The sequence below is a fragment of the Cryptomeria japonica genome, chromosome 5 (assembly GCF_030272615.1).
Source record: "Cryptomeria japonica chromosome 5, Sugi_1.0, whole genome shotgun sequence".
NCBI lineage: Eukaryota > Viridiplantae > Streptophyta > Pinopsida > Cupressales > Cupressaceae > Cryptomeria > Cryptomeria japonica.
In genome coordinates, this window is record NC_081409.1 from 43,423,194 (window position 1) to 43,435,999 (window position 12,806).

Sequence of the window (12,806 nt, forward strand, 5' to 3'; positions counted from 1 at the left end):
AACCAAATTCACAGTCAATTAAATGAATTAATCCTATTTATTCAACTTAATCCCCTTTCCTCTTTTAAATAAATAAATTAAAACATTTATTTAAATCATTAAATCCCCCCCACTTGCATTCTCCTAAAAATGCAACTTGCACCTATTTGTTGAAATAAATGAATTTTATTTTAATAAAAATCTTATTTTCCCTCACCCACCAAACCCACTTGCAATCCTAATCCCCTTCTAGATTCTTCTAAACCCCTTCCTAAATAGCCTAAATCCATCCCCTAATTATTGTCACATTCCTAAGCAACTTGGAGTCACTTCTCAAAGACTCCAAAGTCTTTGAATCACATTTAATGCTTTATGTGTCCAACAAGCTAACCTCTAAAGTCTTCCAAACCACTAATGGCTCTTACATGACCATTTATGGTTAAATCCACTTGCACCCATGGTTAGGGACTTTGACCCCTAACTCAACCCTCATGTAACCCATGTGTCTCCTCAAGCATTTATTGCTTTGACCATGGTTATCCTCACTAACTCTTGCACAAGAGTTTATCCATTGGATAAAAGCATTATTCTTTGAATAATGAATTTATCCACTCAATTCAACATTAACCTTACCTCCCAAGTTAACCTCAGGTCATGTCAAGCATTCAATGCTTCTTCCCTCTCCTCTCAACCCATCTTATATTGACATTTGTCATCCTATGATTGGGTTGAAAGTCCTCACATGGATCATAAACCATTCAATCCTGACCCTTGTTGAGATTACTCAATCTCAACCATCCATTGCTCCATTTTTCCTATAAATAGAGCTCATTTCTTCATAAACCAGATCTTGAAAACTTGTATGCATTTACATTATAGCCAATTTTAGAGAAGAGCATTTAGCATAAATCATCAATATATTATTATTTTGGATTAAAATAAATCATTTTCATTCCATATCATCTAATATTAGCTTTTTGTTTACACTTGCATTGCATAAGTAAATCATTTTTCATCTTGAACCTCCATAAGACATCCATAGTACAAAAAGTTGTTGAGAGCTACACTTATTTGGAACTTGGAGAGGAGAGGAACATGGGAGGAGGAGCTACAAGCATGGTGGAAGGCATTTGGAGATGCCTTCTTGCATTTATTTTCATAGTTAAATGCTTCATTATGTTTTTAGTGTCTCTCTTGGTATGCCTGCTTAAATTAGTCTTTGGTTGAATAACACTGACATTTCTCTTTGTTTCTTGTGCTTCTTATGTGTTATACGACCACAGGTTTTTGTTTAACATATCCCATTTTGCAGAGCATCATTTGGTGAACCCGACGTGAATCAAAGAGCAACCTTCTTAAACTACTAATTTTTTTGATTGTTTTAATTGACACACAGGTCGCGCTTCAACACTTTTGTTCACGCTTTAGCGCTATCACAATTTGGTCTTTTAGCACTATTGTTTCCCCAATAGCGCTATTGTCCCAAAATTAGCGCTTTTGTTTACAGTATAGCGTTATTGACCCTTAAGTAGCGCTTTTGTTCCAATATTAGCACTTTTGGCTCTTTGTGTAATAATTTAGTTTAACACTTTTATACTTTCTATTGCTCTTTTGTGTTAAATAGCGCTTCTGTTCTCACACAGAGTAGCGCTATTGTAACAGAGCATTGTAAAAAATACCTTGTAACTGAAAAATCAAAACTTTTTAGGCTTGTAGAGGCCCACCATGTATGCGGATTTTACTGACTTTTTGTTTCTTGTGCAGGTTTGAACTAACCCAGTTTATTTCTTAAGATTTTAGAAATTCACTTTTCTTTTTTTATTGCAAGTTAAAATAATTTTGAAACACTTCATTTTGGTGCTTTAAAACTCACAACAAACTTTGATTTTATTGCAAGTTAAAATCAACTCAAATTTTATTTGGTGCTTTAAAACTCACAACAAACTTTGATTTTCTTGCAAGTTAGGGAACTCAAATTTTATTTTGGCATTTAAAACTCAACAAAAACAAAATTTGATTTTATTGCATTAACTCAAGTTAAAATTCACAATGCACACTTTGTTTTGGGCAAATAAAAAGAACAATCAACTTGTTTTGTTTTTCAAAGTGATTTACTTCAAGCAAATGTGCTTTTCATTTAGTTGACCAAGATTTCAATTTCCTAGTTTACTCAATATATTGCCTTTGAAGGATAAAAAGAACACCATGATTGTTGGAGCAACATCTCCAAATAGTTAGATAACCTTGCGATGATGAGTTAAAAAGAATAAGTGTCTTTTGTGTTTGGCACACTTGTGCAAAGAGTTTGTCGAGTGGTCCTACTTCTAACACACACTATCCTCTCCCTTGGCTTTTGTGGTCCTAGGTGCAAGAGAAAAATGTTAGTAACACTCAAATTTTATCTTTTTAAGAGAGGTCTGCCAAGAGACACATCACTTTTTGGAATGACCTCGCGCGGTAAATTCCTCGAGCCGCTATAGAAATCAGATGTGAGCAAAAGTTGTAGCCTTGGGTATAGCTGTTCCTACAGTGTAACTTGCTGAAAGGATAAATGGCCTCCACCACAAGTTACAAGGCTCTTAAGTGAGTCACTACATAATGAACTTATGTCCAAAGACATCAAAAATTACTAAACATCTTTATGTAGTAGCCCACCTGTTCTATTGATTGAAGATATTTGTGATAAATTTAGTGCAAGAGTATAGAAGGTTTTGCTCCCAAGATACTCACCATACATATTTCCTTGAGTAGAAACATAGCTTTTTGAAAGGTTACTTGTAGCCTGATAAAAGTGGTGACTCCCCCATCATAGAGATCATCTATTTGTTATGATTGTGCAAGACTTAGCATATCACATCCTTACCTGCCACGACGGGATTCATAAGGTATGTAGTACCAAAGTTGAAAAAATATCAATATGTGGGCTAAAATTATCACAACTGGCCATTTGACCTTAGGGATAAAGTGTGTTTGAAGTGTCTTCATTTTGTGTCAAGACCAGTGATAAACTAAGCCGACTTCAGACTTTTTTGGAAAAACATACTGAAAAACATTTGGAAGGAAAGGGTCATAAAAGTCCAAAGATTGGGTTGATCTAGAACCATACTTACTTGTGCCTTTTGAGGCAACATTCTTGTGTTTGTGTGCTTGCTTTGTTTTCTTGTCAAAGAAAAATTAAAAAAATCAGTTCCAAAAAACAAGTATTCATCCAACACAAACATTTTCAAAAACCAAAGATCAAAAACAAAGTGCAAAAGCAAAGTATCAAACTATATGACCATTCTTCACATCTTGAGAAAGAAGAATCTTCATCAACATATCAACTTGAAGAAAAGACCATTGAGTTCAAAGGCTTTCATCAAAAGAAGGAAATTCTTCTATCTTAATAGACAAATCTTTGTCTCACATAAAACCTTCTTACGTCACATGCGTCTATATCAAGGAAAATCAAACGAGTTTGATCAAGAGTCATTAAACCTCAGAGATTTTACTCAATATAGAGCTTTGAGCTATCATCAAAACAAAGGAGGCAAAATAAATCCTGCCTTCTTTCCAGACATTTGCATCACATATAACTCAGCTAGGGAAGAACCACCAACCCCCAAAAGAGAAGAGGAAGAGTTTGTTCCTTTTGTGACACAGAGTTTTTATTGAAGTTAACATTTCATCCATTATCACATTCACACCTCATCAAATCCATTCCAACTCTCAAAACATCAAGAGGTTTTTGTCTTAAATTCTATTTTGATATTGCTTGAATCAAACCCAATACATCACTTTTTAGAGTGTCTCTACATCTAGGATAAACTCATCCTAAGAGGCATTTCTACGCAAGTTAAAACTAGTCTATGAGTGAATCCTCTCATTACTAGGTAGTTGAGTCTATAACACATCTCAGATCTCTCTAAACCTTATCATATCAAACATTGTCAACCAAACACAACAAACAATTCAAGGAAAGGACTTTGGTAACATCTACCTTTAGTGTTAGAGATCCATATGCAAAACACTTCACCAAACATTAATCTTTCATTCCATCACCAACTCATCATCATTTTCACAAAACTTCAACAAAAACTTGTAAAACCAAATGGCTCAAACTGGATCAAGGTTTAGACAATAAGAAATTGAAGAGGAAGAGGAGGAAAATCTCAATGAATTCCAAGAAGCTCTTGGAGGAAATGCAAATGATGAAAATCCAAGTACTCCTACTCCTACAACAATAGAAAGGGCACAACACAACCTTCTCTTTAATTGACTTTTTGATGAAATACTTAGGAGCAACACTGATGTTCACTTTTTAAGACTTGCCCAAGAGAAAGCCAAACTACCCTTTGATTTTGATACTGCACAACTAAGGCAAACATCGAAACACCAGAGTCGTAATGAGGATAGAAGAGGTCAAGATCCCATCATATACAACCTTCATCAAGAAAATCCCCCACCTCCTCCTCTTCCAAATGCCATAGAAATGTTGCGGCAACAAGTCAAGAATTTAGCCCAACAACTCCATAGTGGTGTGAAAACAAATCAGTTTTCACTTAATGATATTTGTCCCCATCCATTTGATAGGAATCTACATATGCCACCTTTTCCACAAGGGTTTGAAACACCTAAGTTTGAAAAGTATCGAGGAAAAGGAGACCCTCGCGATCATGCTAGAGAATTTCATTCAGCATGCTTAGAAGTGGCATATGAGGACACATACCTAATGTGACTCTTTCCCCAAAGTTTGGCAAGGACAACCACGCAATGGTTTTCTCGACTAACAGGTGGCATTAGGACATTCGAAGAACTGGTATAGAAATTCATTGCACATTACTCACATAACATTGAACGCGATATCACCATGGCCGATCTATGTAACACCAAGCAAAAACCAAGGGAGCTATTTTCAGCTTTCCTGCAATGATGGCGACAAATGTCTAGCAGACGTTCTCTTTAGCTACCTGAAAGAGAGCTAGTGGAAATCTTTATTTCCAACCTAAACAAAGAAATGCAATTTCATTTAGACATGAAAGGCACCGAGTCTTTCAATGACATGATCACACAGGGTTTAAAATGTGAAAGGGCTCTCATCAAAAAGGGGCTTATCAAAATAAACAATGAACCCAAAGATGCGCTTCTCCCGCGATTCAATAGTGATAAACCTAACTTATGGAATAAAAACAAAAACATCATCAATGATGGGGTTGTAGATGCAAGAACTATTAAAAGTGAACAACCTGTGGTCTGCTTTGCAGGGCAAAACCCCCCTCCTAAGACCAACACGGTTCCTCCCCCACCAAATCAAGGACACAATGTATCGCAAGAATAACCAAGACAACACCAACAAAATTATAAACAAAAATGAACGTACACTCCCTTAGGGGAACCTATTGAAACAATGTTACATTAGTTAGTCTCTTCAAATCTATTGACTTTACCAAAAACATCCAACTACGAACCTCAGGTTAAACCTTCATGGTGGAGGGACAATGAACATTGCGAATTCCATCAAGGGAAAGGGCATAAAACAAGCAATTGTCACAGATTGAAAGATCTTATTCAGGATCTCATTAATCGAGGCAAGATTGAAATTGAAGGACGCAACCCAAAAACAACAAATAATGATCATCTTATGTTTAAGAATCCACTTCCATCACAAGATCAAAGGAGTCCTTCCACTTCAAGGCAAAACACAGATACCATTGATTATACGCGAGCCGCCTATAATTACACTGCGAATCACCTATATGATGCCAATGAACAAATTGCAACCATTACCATCAAAAATCCAAACTCTACTTGCAATGTTGTTACACATCGCAATAAGATCACCATTAAAGCAGCTCCACAAGGCACTCCTTCCATCCCAAAGCAGTATAACCTTGTGGAACAATTAGATAAAATGCCTGCACTTATCTCTATCTTAGAGATTTTGTGCCTATCCTCATCTCATAAAATAATCTTGGATCAAGCTCTCCAAGAGGCATCAGTCCCTGCAAATCTAAATACAGATCAATTCCAAGCTATGGTTGGAAATCTAAGGTCATCACCATGTCTCACTTTCTCGGAAAGTGACAATATGTCCTTCCAGCAACCTCATAACACCTCACTCCATATTGAAGGATTTATCAACCAACATAGGGTCAAGCGAGTCTTGATCAACAATGGAGCAGGCCTAAATATATGTACACTATAATTGGTCATAACATTGGGATATGCAGTTGAATCAGTGGATCCCCGCAAAAAGATAACCATAAAATCTTATGATGATGCAAAGCGTTCATCCAAAGGAGCAGTTGTGTTACCAATCCGAGTAGGCCCAATGGTGAAGCACATCATATGTCAAGTTTTGGACCTTCCTCTACCATATAATTTGTTGTTAGGATGACCTTGGATACACGCCATGCAAGCCATTCCATCCACCTACCACCAATGTATCAAGTTTCCTCATAATGGTGTAGAAATTACAATCCTGGGTGATGTAAATCCATTTGCATATTGTAACAATATCAACCATCAACTAGATATTACCATTCCTAACAATAAAGAAGCCATCTCATCCACCTCATATGTTAGTCTAGCCTCTCTTTCCAATTCAAACACCACTATACCCAAGCAAGAGAAGCTAAAAATGAAAATGGCAGAGGAAGGCCCTGGAGAGTACAATCTCAACCAACTCTTTTGTGTTGGACAAATGCCCACTTCTCCTAGAACTCATGGTAAACCTCAATGGTTACTTCAAACACCACTGGTCAAGCCAGCATGCACTTTTATGCCTTTCATCCTTGGAAAGAATCAAGAAGAAGAAACCAAAGATGAAGACTTAGTACAATGGATCTATAAAGACCCAATCACCGCGAACATCCCACAAACTAAGCTTCTCATAGATTAGTATGGAAAAGGCCTTCTCATTATGCAAAGAATGGGCTATGATGGTCAGAGTACTTTGGGACCTTGCAAGCAAGGACGACATGAGCCATTGCAACTAGAATTAAAGCCCAAAGATAATACTGGATTAGACTTTCAAAAGGAGATTCTTCCTAAACTCAGATTCAAAGGAAAACCCAACAAACCTCTATATCAGCCTAAAACTCTAAAGAGACCACCTTTGATTATATCAGCAGCACCAAGAACCACACCAATTACTCCAATACGGTTGAACATCCCAACAATAACCTCCACAACACCAATCATCTCACCAATCAAACCAAAAACCCCCTCATCAACAACAACTATATCAATAGCACCATTATCACCATCAGAACCCCCAACAGTATCAATAACATTGGCAATTCCAGCAGAAGCAACAGATTCAACAACACCGATACTCCCTGTATTGGATTCATTGATCCCCACAAACCTTCCTGCAACACTGATCATTTCATCTACAATGGTACATCAACCGATCACACCTGCAGTGTTTAACTCAAAGGACATCCCCGTATGGTATAGTAATCGGATACTGGAAAGTGACTTAGAGACTGACTCACATGAGTGGGAATTTGATTCCGTCCAACTTAATACTTCAGATGAGGAAGATGCATCACTACCTCCACCTCGCAAAGACATCCCTGTTTACGGAGAAGCACAGATAAAGACCTCTTGGGATCCTGAACTGGAAACATCTTCCATAGACCCTACGTCACATCCTATGCCTGATTCTGATAGGGAGAGAACCATCAATGACCTTCACCACGTCTTAACCCTCACTGACACATCTTATGAACTTAACCTGATCAATGAGGTAATGCCCATTATCCATCCTGAACTCATCAAATGGAGACAACCTAATCCCCCATGTCTAGACCATTTCTAGAATGATGAGGTAATCATTGACTTTTTGGAAAAAAGGGATAACATACCAAGCAGGGATCACAAAGCTAGATTCGCCATTGAACTTAATAGCGCAACATACTTTGGGGCGGATGCCAAACCTTTCAATTGCAAAAATATAACAATAAAACATGGGTCTTCCAGTGAAAACCACATTGTGGCACTATTTGATCCCACAAAAGTAAAAAGAAAGAGCATATCCAATGGTGAAAACCTCTCTAAGGCACCGGAGGATGAAAGGTTTGACATCCTCCCTTCTAGTACACAGCAGGAACGATCAACAATCCTTATTGAAGAAACAAAAGAATACAACGTGGGGACTCCTGAAACTCCTCACCACATACATCTAGCATCCCATTTAACTCCAAAAGAACAACCTAAGTTTGTAGAGTTCTTCTAGAAGCATCAAATCAATTTTGTATGGTCATATGTAGACATGCCTGGTCTTGATCCTGATTTAGTCATGCATCACCTCACCATCACCGAAGGAGCCAAGCCTGTCAAACAAAAACTCCACAAGATGCATCCCCAAATTGTAGTACTAGTCAAAGCATAACATAAGAAACTCATGGATGTTGGTTTTATTAGACCAATTGATTATGCAGAATGGATCTCCAACATTGTACCTATCGGCAAACCAAATGGGGGGCATCCATATTTGTATTGACTTCAGAGATCTAAACAAGGCATGTCCTAAAGATGACTTTCCCCTACCAAACATCAACATAATCGTAGATCTAACAACATGGCATGCCATGCTTTCTCTCATGGATGGCTTTTCAGGATACAATCAGATAAGGATCGCACCAGAGGATCAACATAAGACAACCTTCACATGTCTATGGGGAACATATTGCTGGAATGTAATGCCTTTCGGTCTAAAGAATGCATGAGTGACCTATCAAAGGGAAATGACCACCATCTTTCATAATATGATGCATACCATAATGGAAGATTATGTTGATGACTTACTAGCAAAATCACTAACAAGAGATGGTCATCTGGACATATTAGAGAAAATCTTTGACAGACTGGAACAATATCATGTTCAACTCAACCCAAAGAAATGTGTCTTTGGAGTAACCTTAGGGAAGCTTCTAGGATACATTGTCTCAAGCAAAGGCATTGAGGTCGATCCTGCAAAGGTCAAAGCAATCATGGACATGCCACCTCCATGAAACATCAGTCAGCTAAGGACATTACAAGGGCGGCTACAATCCATCCAAAGATTCATTGCACAACTGGCAGATAAGTGTCACCCCTTTACACACTTATTACACAAAAATATCCACTTTCAATGGGATACTAGATGCCAGCAAGCATTCCAGATGCTTAAGGACTATCTCATGAATACACCATTGTTGATCCCACTAGATCCGAGTAGACCTCTATTGCTCTATATTTCAACAACTAATACAACATTGGGACTGCTATTGGCTCAACATAATGCAGAAGGGAAAGAGTGTGCTATTTACTACATCTCTTGCACAGTGGTTGGCTATGAACTCAATTACACCCCTATTGAGCGAGCTTGCCTAGCAGTAATCTTAGCAACCACTAAACTAAGGCACTACCTATTAACACATAAAGTGCAACTCATTGCAAAGATTGATCCACTAAAGTACTTACTCAACAAAGTAGCATTGACTAGCTGCTTGGCCAAATGGGTGATGATTCTCAGTGAATTTGACATCGATTATGTGGACCGTAAGGCTATCAAGGGTCAAGTTATTGCAGATCAGTTGATCGATGCACCACTCATAGGTGATCATCCTTTAATTTCCAATTTTCCAGATGAAGAGATATTCATGATCACAACAGCACAACCATAGAAATTATACTTTGATGGTTCATATACTAGGCATGGCTTAGGGGCAGGCATTCTGTTTATCACACCTCAAGGGGACAACATCCCAAAGTCTTACAGGCTCACATTTCAATGTACAAACAACATAGTAGAATATGAGGCGTTGATCATAGGACTAAGACTAGGCATACAATGGAAATTAAAAGAGCTACAGATATATGGCAACTCCCAACTGGTCATCCAACAAGTAACAGATGAATATCAGACCAAGGATGACAAACTCATGCCATACAATCAAATGGTGGACAAATTAAAGACCTCATTTACTATTATCACCTTTGAGCAAATACCCAGAGATTAGAATCACGCTGCTGACACTATGGCTACCATATCATCTCTCCTGGGTCTTCCACAAAATTCAACACGCTACAAGTTCTTGGTAGAACAACTTTGGATTCCCACTTATGATATCCTTGAATCTGAGATGATATGTCTCCTTACTGGTTTTGAATCCCCATGGTATGGTGAGTTCTACACCTACCTCCACGATGACACACTTCCTCCTAACCAATCAAATAACCAACGTAAAACCTTCATTCATCAAACCGCTTGATATACCATTATTGTTGAAACCCTATACCGACGCAGTCTTGATGGTACTCTCCTTCGATGTTTGGAACAAGATGAGCTAACAAAGGCCTTGGTAGAGGTACATGAAGGAATTTGTGGAACTCATGCAAGCAACCCATCACTAGAAAAGAAGATCATACATGCTGGATACTATTGGCAGTCCATGGAAAAAGACTCATACTACTTTGTTAGAAAATGCAAGAAGTGCCAAGTTCACGGAGACTTGATACATGCACCAACACAGGAATTACAACCAATCACAACACCATGGCCTTTTTGTCAATGGGGACTTGACCTTGTGGGTAAAATTCATCCATCTTCATCCAACGGCTATAAGTTCATCATTACCGCTACCAAATATTTCACAAAGTGGATAGAAGCCGTTCCACTTACCCAAGTCACCAGCAAGCAGATCGCCTCATTCATCCTTAATTACATCATTTGCTAGTATGGTGTACCCATGTCCATCATCATAGATAACAAGATTCCTTTCAAAAATCAGGATGTCCGTGAACTCTGTGAGAAGTTTCACATCCAACACCACTTTTCCACTCCCTATTACCCACAAGGCAATGGTCAGGCCGAAGAATCGAACAAGAACATATTGAGAATCCTCAAGAAGATAGTCAATGATGTCAGTCATGATTGGCACGTTCAATTAAATCTAGCACTATGGACGTATCGAACTAGCATTCGAACCCCTATAGGCACAACTCCTTACTCATTGGTCTATGGCGCAGAAGCCATCCTTCCTTTTGAGGTTGGGATACCATCTCTACAGGTTTCCTTGCATAATCTCATAGATGATGAAGCATACCGAGTCTCACATCTTCAAGACTTAGAGCTACTTGATGAGAAACGACAAGCTGCATACAATCACCTCAAAGCCTATCAGCAACACATGAGTAGAAGCTATAATCATCGAGTTAGACCTCGTACATTTAAGGTAGGTGATCTTGATCTTTGAGAGAATCCTCATAACCAACCAAATAAAGAACATCAAGGAAAGTTTGAATCAAACTGGCTAGGTCCATATGTTATCACTGCGGTATTTGGGTCTGGAGCATATCAGTTGGCTACTTCAGCAGGAGAACCACTCACAGATCCAATCAACAACATGCACCTCAAATAGTTTTATACATAAGCTGTACAGAGCATCAGGATCCCATACGTACCAGAAAAACAACAAAAAAACATTAAGATAAATGTCCTGAAGAAAATACAAAAAAATCAAAATAAGAAAGAGAAAAAAAAAGCATGCATCCAAACGGTGAACAACCACTCCAGTGGCACCCTGGGTAAGTACGATGGTGAAAACCTGGCAAACAGGTGCCACTCATAAAGGCTATGGCTCCATTGTCTTTCAGACTTGTTGCGATCAAATTCATTACATCCACACATCCATCAGTCAAAACCATGGCTTGTTATTGATCTGCAATCAAGGATAGTACTTCACGTGTCTTGCATCCTGCTTTTTCATAGTCATGTCTAAACTGGGGGCAATGCCCTTAACGTATTGATGGAAGTGGATTCTGCATTACTTATGATTCATTGAGTTCAACATTCAAAACTGTCTCACAAAATACCAAAAACATTCAAAACACTCACAAAATACCCAAAACATTCAAACAATCACAAAATACCAAAAATATTCAAAAACATTCAAAAACATTCAAAAACACTCACAAAATCCAAAAACATGATAAAACATCAAAAATCAATCCAAAACATGGAAACCACCTTTGTACATACGAATCCAAGAAGATACCAAACAAACATTTTGAGATACTCCAACAAACAATCACTTATCACATCAACCAAACAATCAACATCAACACATAAACTGTCTTAACACGGATGCATCCTTCCTTACCAAAACAAAGACAAGATCACATTTTCTTTGACAAGAAAATTTTGTTTAAGCTATCAAGTACTTGGTCATTTTGATAGGTTATTTATTCATTTATATCAGGTTCCTATGCTACTTCGGGATATCCACAAGTGATTAGAGTGGCCTGGATGGTACCTAAGCATTGTTTATGTATCTTCTATGAATTATTCCAATGAAGTTATGGGGCATGTACTAATGGTGTCTACGTGGGAAGTTCACTAAGCTACGTGATCATATGCAAACTATAGTCATGGATCACTACGACTTGCTGACTACAACATATACCTCGACCATATGAGCATGAACCATTATGGAGTGTCCATATTCTTTATTCTTTATTTATGTTGTTTGTTTGTAGGTACAATGCTCCATCCTTGGTTCCTACTGCCTCATCCAAGATTGATACTACCTGTAATGCCCATACCCTAGTCAGACTTTTAAAACCTGTTTAACCTTGATTGACTTCCTATGTGGCATTCTTGAATGGTAGATTAACCGATATGCAATGTGTAGTTTAGATAATATAAATAAATTGTGCATACTTATTATTGTGCTTTTGCATCGATTTTCGTGTAAATGTAATTGTTTCCTAACCCTAGAGATAAATCTTGAGCTAACGCCTTCATTGAATATGTATATGTATATGCATGCTTGTATGAATTCATGGGTGCAGGAGAT